Below are 9244 nucleotides of genomic sequence, written 5' to 3'. Positions count from 1 at the left end.
TCTCCACCATGTACCAACCTAAGAAGGACCTTGAGTTGGTAGTCCGTCTCCAAGATAGCATATTGATGGGGGCCAATGAAGTTCATAGGTGAGATTGCCACCCACTCAATGTGCTCTTGGAACGGAATTTCTTCCTCACCAACTTCCTCTTCCCCATCACTTAAGTCATACTTTCGAGGTTGTATGAAGTCCACCTCCATATCTCCTTCAAGCACAATGGGAAGAGGTTCATTAAGATCATTAAGGGGATTGACCAAGGTGGACAAAAAATCATCAATGATGGAATCCACATCTTGATCAATCTCCCTCAACTCTCCCTTTCTCTCCTCTGGTTCAAATGCTCCACTTTCTTCCTCTTGTTTCAATTCATGCTCTAACTCTTCTTTTTCCTATGAGGCTCCACGTTTTCCTCCTCACTACATCCTTTAGTCGATGATTCACATTCTTCAAGAGGAGGGCCTTGATCGGATGAGCGTAGTAGAACCAAGCAGTTTACTGCTTCGGCTATAGTGGCCATGAATTGCCCTTGTGTCCTTCAGAATCCTTCTTGCTCTTGGAGAAAAACTTGAAGGTCTTGATGGTCTTGGGCCAAGGGTGGGAGAACTTTACATTGGGGTGAAAAATGAGGTTCATAGTTTGTGAGAAAGGTTGTATATGTGGGAGGTGATTCATGTTGGTAAGTGTTTTGAGGTGGTATGTAAGAAGGTGGATGGTGGTTAATGAGTCCATATTTTACGATATATTTTGGCTTGACTTGGATGGATTTCACCACATAAACCAACATTTATTCATCTAAATAGCATGCTTTTGAGATTTCTTCCTAAATTGTGCTTGAAAGTGAAAATATGCTCTTTTGTGCTTAATTTAATCAATTTTAATTCACTTTAATCCCATGGGGTGTCTTGATGTATTTGTTAAGTGATTTCAGGTTTGCAAGGCAAGCAGGGGTTGAAGAAGTGAGGAAAAGAGCATGCAAAAGGGAAGAAACCATGAAGAAATAAAGTTTGGAAGTTTCAGCATGTGTGTGTGCGCACAGGTGCTCGTGCGTACGCACAAGAAGGATTTGTGAGTGACGTGTACGCATGACCCACGCGTACGCGTGGATGGATTTTTTGTGCAACGATGCATACGCGTGACCCGAATTACGTCGGCCCATTAATTGTAAATCGCTGTGGGCAAATTCTAGGCCTCCAAGACCCAGTCCAACTCATTTCTGAAGCTATATGAGGCCAAAGGAAAGCTGAATGAAGGGGAGGCAATTGGGTTTAGCTTTTGTTATGTTTTCTCTTAATTTCTAGAGAGAGAAGCTCCTCCCTCTCTCTAGAATTAGGGTTTTTAGCTTAGTTTCCTTTTAATTTCAGCTTTTAATTCTTGTTTTAGTGTAGTTTCATTTATGTTTTTATACTTTCTTGTCTTTATCTTCTTCATCTATTTTGTTATTTTCTCTTTTATGTCAATTTTCATGTTATGAACACTTTTGTTATTTTAATTCTAATTAATGCAAATTTATGTTTCCATGTCATTTATTGCTTTCTCTATTTGTTATTGTTACTTTCTTGCTTATGGTATTTTAGAATTTATTTTTATTGCATTTTAATATTATTTTATTTTTATGCACACCAAGTGTTTGATAAAATGCTTGGCTTAGTTTTCACTTAGTTTTTCCTCATTCATGGCTTGAAATTGTTGACTTTGGTGATCCTTGAGTCATTGATGTCTGGTGCACGAAATCGTGATCGTTCAATCCTTGGTAACGGCGCTAAAACCTTAATACGCACGTTCATAATCTTAGTTCTTTGTCACAACTTCGCACAACTAACCAGCAAGTGCACTGGGTTGTCCAAGTAATAAACCTTACGTGAGTAAGGGTCGATCCCACAGAGATTGTTGGTATGAAGCAAGCTATGGTCATCTTGTAAATCTCAGTCAGGCGATTTCAAATGGTTATAAAGTTTTAATAATTAAAAGATAAATAAAACATAAAATAAAGATAGAGATACTTATGTAATTCATTGGTGAGAATTTCAGATAAGCGTATAGAGGTGCTTTGTTCCTTTTGATTCTCTGCTTTCCTATTTCCTTCATTCAATCCTTCTTACTCCTTTCCATGGCAAGCTGTATGTTGGGCATCACCATTGTCAATGGTTGCATCCCGTCCTCTCAGTGAAAATAGTCCAAATGCGCTGTCACTGCATGGCTAATCATCTGTTGGTTCTCGATCATGCTGGAATAGGATCCGGTGATCCTTTTGCGTCTGTCACTATGCCCAGCACTCGCGAGTTTGAAGCTCGTCACAGCCATCCCTTCCCAGATCCTACTCGGAATACCACAGACAAGGTTTAGACTTTTCGGATCTCAAGAATGGCAGCCAATAATTCTTTCCTATACCACGAAGACTCTAATATCTCGGACTCGGTCCCCTATATTAGATACCTAAGAGATACTCATTTTGTTTCATCTTCATGTAGAACAGAAGTGGTTGTCAGGCACGCGTTTATAAGTGAGAATGGTGATGAGCGTCACATAATCATCACATTCATCATGTTCTTGGGTGCGAATGAATATCTTAAAGAAGAAATAGGCTTGAGTTGAATAGAAAAATAATAGTACTTTGCATTAATTCATGAGGGACAGCAGAGCTCCACACCTTAATCTATGGTGTGTAGAAACTCCACCGTTGAAAATACATAAGTGATGAAGGTTCAGGCATGGCCGTGAGACCAGCCTCCAATGTCTAAGGACTAAAACATTCCAAAGATGATCCAAAGATGTAAATACAATAGTAAAAAGTCCTATTTATACTAAACTAGTTACTAGGGTTTACAGAAATGAGTAAATGATGCAGAAATCCACTTCCGGGCCCACTTGGTGTGTGCTTGGGCTGAGCATTGAAGCTTTCACGTGTAGAGGTCTTCCTTGGAGTTGAACGCCAGTTTGTAACTTGTTTCTGGCGTTTAACTCTGCTTTGCAACTTGTTTTTGGCGTTTAACGCCAGAATAGGGCAGAAAGCTGGCGTTAAACGCCAGTTTGCGTCATCTAAACTAGGGCAAAGTATGGACTATTATATATTTCTGGAAAGCCCTGGATGTCTAATTTCCAACACAATTGAGAGCGTGCCATTTGGGTTTCTGCAGCTCCAGAAAATCTATTTCGAGTGCAGGGAGGTCAGAATCCAACAGCATCTGCAGTCCTTTTTCAGCCTCTGAATCAGATTTTTACTCAAGTCCCTCAATTTCAGCCAGAAATTACCTAAAATCACAGAAAAACACACAAACTCATAGTAAAGTCCAGAAATGTGATTTTTAATTAAAAACTAATAAAAATATAATAAAAACTAACTAAGTTATACTAAAAACTATGTAAAAACAATGCCAAAAAGCATATAAATTATCCGCTCATCACAACACCAAACTTAAATTATTGCTTGTCCCCAAGCAACTAAAAATAAATTAGGATAAAAAGAAGAGAATATACTATAAATTTCAAACTATCAATTAAACTTAGCTCCAATCAGATGAGCGGGACTAGTAGCTTTTTGCCTCTAAATAGTTTTGGCATCTCACTTTATCCTTTGAAGTTCAGAATGATTGGCATCTATAGGAACTTAGAATTTAGATAGTGTTATTGATTCTCCTAGTTCAGTATGTTGATTCTTGAACACAGCTACTTTATGAGTCTTAGCCGTGGCCCTAAGGACTCTGTTTTCCAGTATTACCACCGGATACATACATGCCACAGACACATAACTGGGTGAACCTTTTCAGATTGTGACTTAGCTTTGCTAAAGTCCCCAATTAGAGGTGTCCAGGGTTCTTAAGCACACTCTTTTTTTTTTTTGCTTTGGACTTTGACTTTAACCGCTCAGTCTCAAGGTTTCACTTGACACCTTCACGCCACAAGCACATGGTTAGGGACAGCTTGGTTTAGCCGCTTAGGCCAGGATTTTTTTCTTTAGGCCCTCCTATCCACTGATGCTCAAAGTCTTGGATCCTTTTTATTACCCTTGCCTTTTGGTTTTAAGGGCTATTGGCTTTTTCTGCTTGCTCTTTCTTCTTTTATTTTCGCCATTTTTTTCTCCTTTTTTTTCGCAAGCTTTTCTTTATTCACTGTTTTTTCTTGCTTCAAGAATCATTTTTATGATTTTTCAGATTATCAATAACATTTCTCCTTTTTCATCATTCTTCAAGAGCCAACAATTTTAACATTCATAAACAACAATATCAAAAGACATATGCAATGTTCAAGCATTCATTCAGAAAATAAAAAGTATTGTCACCACATCAAAATAATTAAACTAATTTCAAGGATGAATTCGAAACCATGTACTTCTTGTTCTTTTGTTTTTAGAACATTCTTCATTTAAGAAAGGAGATGGATTCATAGGACATCCATAGCTTTAAGACATAGACACTTAAACACTAATGATCATATAGTAAAGACACAAACATAAATAAAACATAAAGTATAGTAAACGAAAAATAGGAAAATAAGAACAATGAGATTAAGGAACGGGTCCACCTTAGTGGGGGTGGCGTCTTCCTCTTCTTGAAGAACCAATGGTGCTCTTGAGCTCCTCTATGTCTCTTCCTTGTCTTTTTTGCTCCTCCCTCATAGCTCTTTGATCTTCTCTAATCTCATGGAGGATGATGGAGTGCTCTTGGTGCTCCATCCTTAGCTGTCCCATGTTGGAACTTAATTTTCCTAGGGAGGTGTTGATTTGCTCCCAATAGTTTTGTGGAGTGAAGTGCATCCCTTGAGGCATCTCAGGGATTTCATGGTGAGGAATTTCCTCATGCTCTTGTTGAGGTCCATGATCTCTTGTTTGCTCCATCCTTTTCTTAGTGATGGGCTTGTCCTCATCAATGAGGATATCTCCCTCTATGTCAATTCCAGCCGAATTGCAGAGGTGGCAAATGAGGTGGAGAAAGGCTAACCTTGCCAACATAGATGACTTGTTAGCCACCTTGTAGAATTCTTGAGGTATAATCTCATGAACTTCCACTTCCTCCCCAATCATGATACTATGGCTCATGATGGCCCGGTCTACAGTAACTTCAGACCGGTTGCTAGTAGGAATGATTGAGCGTTGAATGAACTCCAACCATCCTCTAACTACAGGCTTAAGGTTTGGTCTTCTCAATTGAACCGGCTTGCCTCTTGAGTCAACTTTTCATTAAGCTCTTTCCACACATATGTCCATGAGGACTTGGTCCAACCTTTGATCAAAGTTAATCCTTCTAGTGTAGGGGTGTGAATTTTCTTGCATCATTGGCAAGTTGAACGCCAACCTTACGTTTTCCGGACTGAAATCTAAGTATTTCCCCCGAACCATGGTAAGCCAATTCTTTGGATTCGGGTTCATACTTTGATCATGGTTCCTAGTGATCCATGCGTTTGCATAGAACTCTTGAACCATTAAGATCCCGACTTGTTGAATAGGATTAGAGAGAACTTCCCATCCTCTTCTTCTAATCTCTTGTCGGATCTCCGGATATTCGCTCTTTTTGAGCTTAAAAGGGACCTCAGAGGTCACCTTTTTCTTGGCCACAACTTCATAGAAGTGGTCTTGATGGACCTTAGAGATGAATCTCTCCATCTCCCATGACTCAGAGGTGGAAGCAATTTCCTTCCCTTTCCTCTTTCTTGAGGTTTCTCTGGCCTTAGGTGCCATTGATGGTTATGGAAAAAACAAAAAGCAATGCTTTTACCACACCAAACTTAGAAGGTTTGCTCGTCCCCGAGCAAAAGAAGTAAGAAAGTAGTAGAAGAAGAAGAAAATGAAGGAGATAGAGGGAGAAGGTGTATTCAGCCAAGGGGGAGAAGGCTTGGTTGTAATGTGTGAAAATGGAGTAGTGTTGAGGGGTTTATATAGGGGTGGGGTGGGTGGTAGGGTTCGGCCATTAGGGTTGGGTTTGGAAGGGAAAAGAATTTGAATTTTGGAGGTAGGTGGGGTTTATGGGGAAGAGTGGATGGATGTGAGTAGTTAAGGGCATTTGGGAAAGAGGTATGGAAGTGATTGGTGAAGGGTATTTGGGGAAGAGAGTTATGAAAATGTGTGAAGAGGAGAGAAGAAGAGGTGGGGTAGGTGGGGATCCTGTGGGGTCCACAGATCCAGTGGGGTCAAGGATTTAGCATCCCTACTCCAATTAGGCGTGTAAAACGCCCTTAGTGTGCAATCCTGGCGTTTAACGCCAGACTGATGCCTGTTTTTGGCGTTAAACGCCCAAATGTAGCCTGTTTTTGGCGTTTAACGCCAGATTGATGCTTGTTTCTGGCGCTAAACGCCAGCTTGGTGCTTGTTTCTGGCGTTTAAACGCCAGAATGCTCTTCCTCCAGGGTGTACTATTTTTAATGCTGTTTTTCATTCTGTTTTTGATTTTTCAGTAGTTTTTGTGACTCCACATGATCATCAACCTAAAAAACATAAAATAGCAATGAAAAATAAATAAATATAATTAATAACATTTGGTTGCCTCCCAACAAGCACTTCTTTAATGTCAATAGCTTGACATTGAGCTCTCATGGAGCCTCACAGATGTTCAAAGCATTGTTGGGACCTCCCAACACCAAACTTAGAGTTTGACTGTGGGGGCTTTGGTTGACTCTGCACTGAGAGAAGCTTTTCATGCTTCCTCTCCATGGTTACAGAAGGAGATCCTTGAGTTTTAAACACAAGGTTGTCCTCATTCAGTTGAAGGACCAATTCTCCTTTGTCCACATCAATCACAGCTTTTGCTGTGGCTAGGAAGGGTCTTCCAAGGATGATGGATTCATCCTCATCTTTCCCAGTTTCTAGGATTATGAAATCAGCAGGGATGTAAAGGCCTTCAACCTTTACTAACACATCCTCTACTACTCCATAAGCCTATTTTATGGATTTGTCTGCCATCTCTAATGAGAATTTGACAGCTTGTACCTCAAAGATTCCTAGTTTCTCCATTACAGAGAGTGGCATTAAGTTTATGCCTGACCCCAGGTCACACAGAGCCTTCTCAAAGGTCATGGTGCCTATGTTACAGGGAATTAGGAATTTACTAGGATCCTATTTCTTTTGAGGTAGAGTTTGCTGAACCAAGGCATTTAGTTCCTTGATGAGCAATGGAGGTTTATCCTCCCAAGTCTCATTACCAAATAATTTGGCATTCAGCTTTATGATTGCTCCTAAATATTGAGCAACTTGCTCTTCAGCAATGTCCTCATCTTCTTCAGAAGATGAATAGTCATCAGAGCTCATGAATGGTAAAAGGAGGTTCAATGGAATCTCTATGGTCTCTAGATGAGCCTCAGATTCCTTTGGTTCCTCAGAGGGAAACTCCTTATTGGTCATTGAACGTCCCAGGAGGTCTTCCTCACTAGGATTCACGCGCCCTCCTCCTCCACTCTGGGTTCGGCCACACCACGGAAGGTAATGGCCTTGCACTCTCTTTTTGGATTCTCTTCTATATTGCTTGGGAGAGTATTAGGAGGGGTTTCAGTGACTCTTTTACTCAGCTGGCCCACTTGTGCCTCCAAATTTCTAATGGAGGACATTGTTTCATTCATGAAACTTAAAGTGGCCTTAGATAGATCAGAGACTATATTTGCTAAGCTAGATGGACTCTGCTAAGAATTCTCTGTCTGTTGTTGAGTAGATGATGGAAAAAGCTTGCTATTGCTAAAACCTGTTCCTTCCACCATTATTAAAGCCTTGTTGAGGCTTTTGTTGATCCTTCCATGAGAAATTTGGATGATTTCTCCATGAGGGATTATAGGTGTTTCCATAGGGTTCACCCATGTAATTCACCTCTGCTATTGCAGGGTTCTCAGGATCATAAGCTTTTTCTTCAGAAGATGCCTCTTTAGTACTGTTGGATGCAGCTTGCAATCCATTCAGACTCTGAGAAATCATATTGACTTGCTGAGTCAATATTTTGTTCTGAGCCAATATGGCATTCAGAGCATCAATTTCAAGAACTTCCTTCCTCTGAGGCGTCCCATTACTCACAGGATTCCTTTCAGAAGTGTACATGAACTGGTTATTTGCAACCATGTCAATGAGTTCCTGAGCTTCTGCAGGCGATTTCTTTAGGTGAATGGATCCACCTGCAGAATGGTCCAATGACATCTTTGATAGTTCAGATAGACCATCATAGAAGATATCCAGGATGGTCCATTCTGAAAGCATGTCAGAAGGACACTTTTTGGTCAGTTTCTTGTATCTCTCCCAAGCTTCATAGAGGGATTCACCTTCTTTATGTTTGAAGGTTTGAACATCCACTCTAAGCTTGCTAAGCTTTTGAGAAGGAAAGAACTTGGCTAAGAAAGCCATGACCAGCTTATCCCAAGAGTTCAGGCTATCCTTAGGTTGAGAGACCAACCATATTCTAGCTCTGTCTCTTACAGCAAACGGGAAAAAGCATAAGTCTGTAGACCTCGGGATCAACCCCATTGGTCTTAACAGTATCACAGATCTACAAGAATTCAGTTAAGAACTGAAAAGGATCTTCTGATGGAAGTCCATGAAACTTGCAGTTCTGTTGCATCAGAGAAACTAATTGAGGTTTAAGCTCAAAATTGTTTGCTCCAATGGCAGGGATTGAGATGCTTCTTCCATGTAGATTGGAATTTGGTGCAGTAAATTCACCAAGCATCTTCCTTGCATTGTTATTATTTTCGGCCATGTCTCCTTCTTTTTCAAAAATTTCTGTCAGATTTTCTCCAGAGAGTTGTGCTTTAGCTTCCCTTAGCTTCCTCTTCAGAGTCCTTTCAGGTTCAGGATCAGCTTCAACAAGAATGTTCTTATCCTTGTTCCTGCTCATATGAAAAAGAAGAGAATACAAAAGAAAATATGAAATCCTCTATGTCACAGTATAGAGATTCCTTATGTAAGTATAAGAAGAGAAGGATATAAGAAGGAGAAGAGAAAAATTCGAACACAGAGAAGAAGATTGGGTTTGAATTTTGAGTGGGAGGAAAGTGTTAGTAGATGAATAAATAAATAGAAGGGGATGAGAAAGGGAAGAATTCGAAAATTAAACAAAATAAAAATAAAAATTAAAGTTAAAAATTCGAAAATTAAAAATTAAAATTAAATTAAAATTTAAGACAATTAATTAATTAAAAAGGAATTTTGAAAAAGAGGTTAGTGATTTTCAAAAATTAGAGAGAGAGAAAGTTAGTTAGGTAGTTTTGAAAAAGATAAGAATCAAACAAACAGATAAGATTAATTGAAAAGGATTTGAAAATCAATTTTGAAAAGATAAGA

General features: G+C 39.5%; 1 non-coding gene across 1 annotated transcript; it reads left to right on the top strand.

Moving 5' to 3' along the window:
- Window positions 1-8158: 8158 nt before the first annotated feature.
- LOC112773468 (small nucleolar RNA R71) lies at window positions 8159-8266 on the top strand. Its single transcript, XR_003188016.1, has one exon. It is a non-coding gene; the product is annotated as a small nucleolar RNA R71 (small nucleolar RNA).
- The last annotated feature ends 978 nt before the right edge of the window (window positions 8267-9244 follow it).

This window comes from Arachis hypogaea, chromosome 18, assembly GCF_003086295.3.
Source record: "Arachis hypogaea cultivar Tifrunner chromosome 18, arahy.Tifrunner.gnm2.J5K5, whole genome shotgun sequence".
NCBI classification, from domain to species: Eukaryota; Viridiplantae; Streptophyta; class Magnoliopsida; order Fabales; family Fabaceae; genus Arachis; species Arachis hypogaea.
The sequence above is the reverse complement of the archived record's forward strand: the minus strand, read 5'-3'. Positions and strand labels throughout refer to the sequence as shown.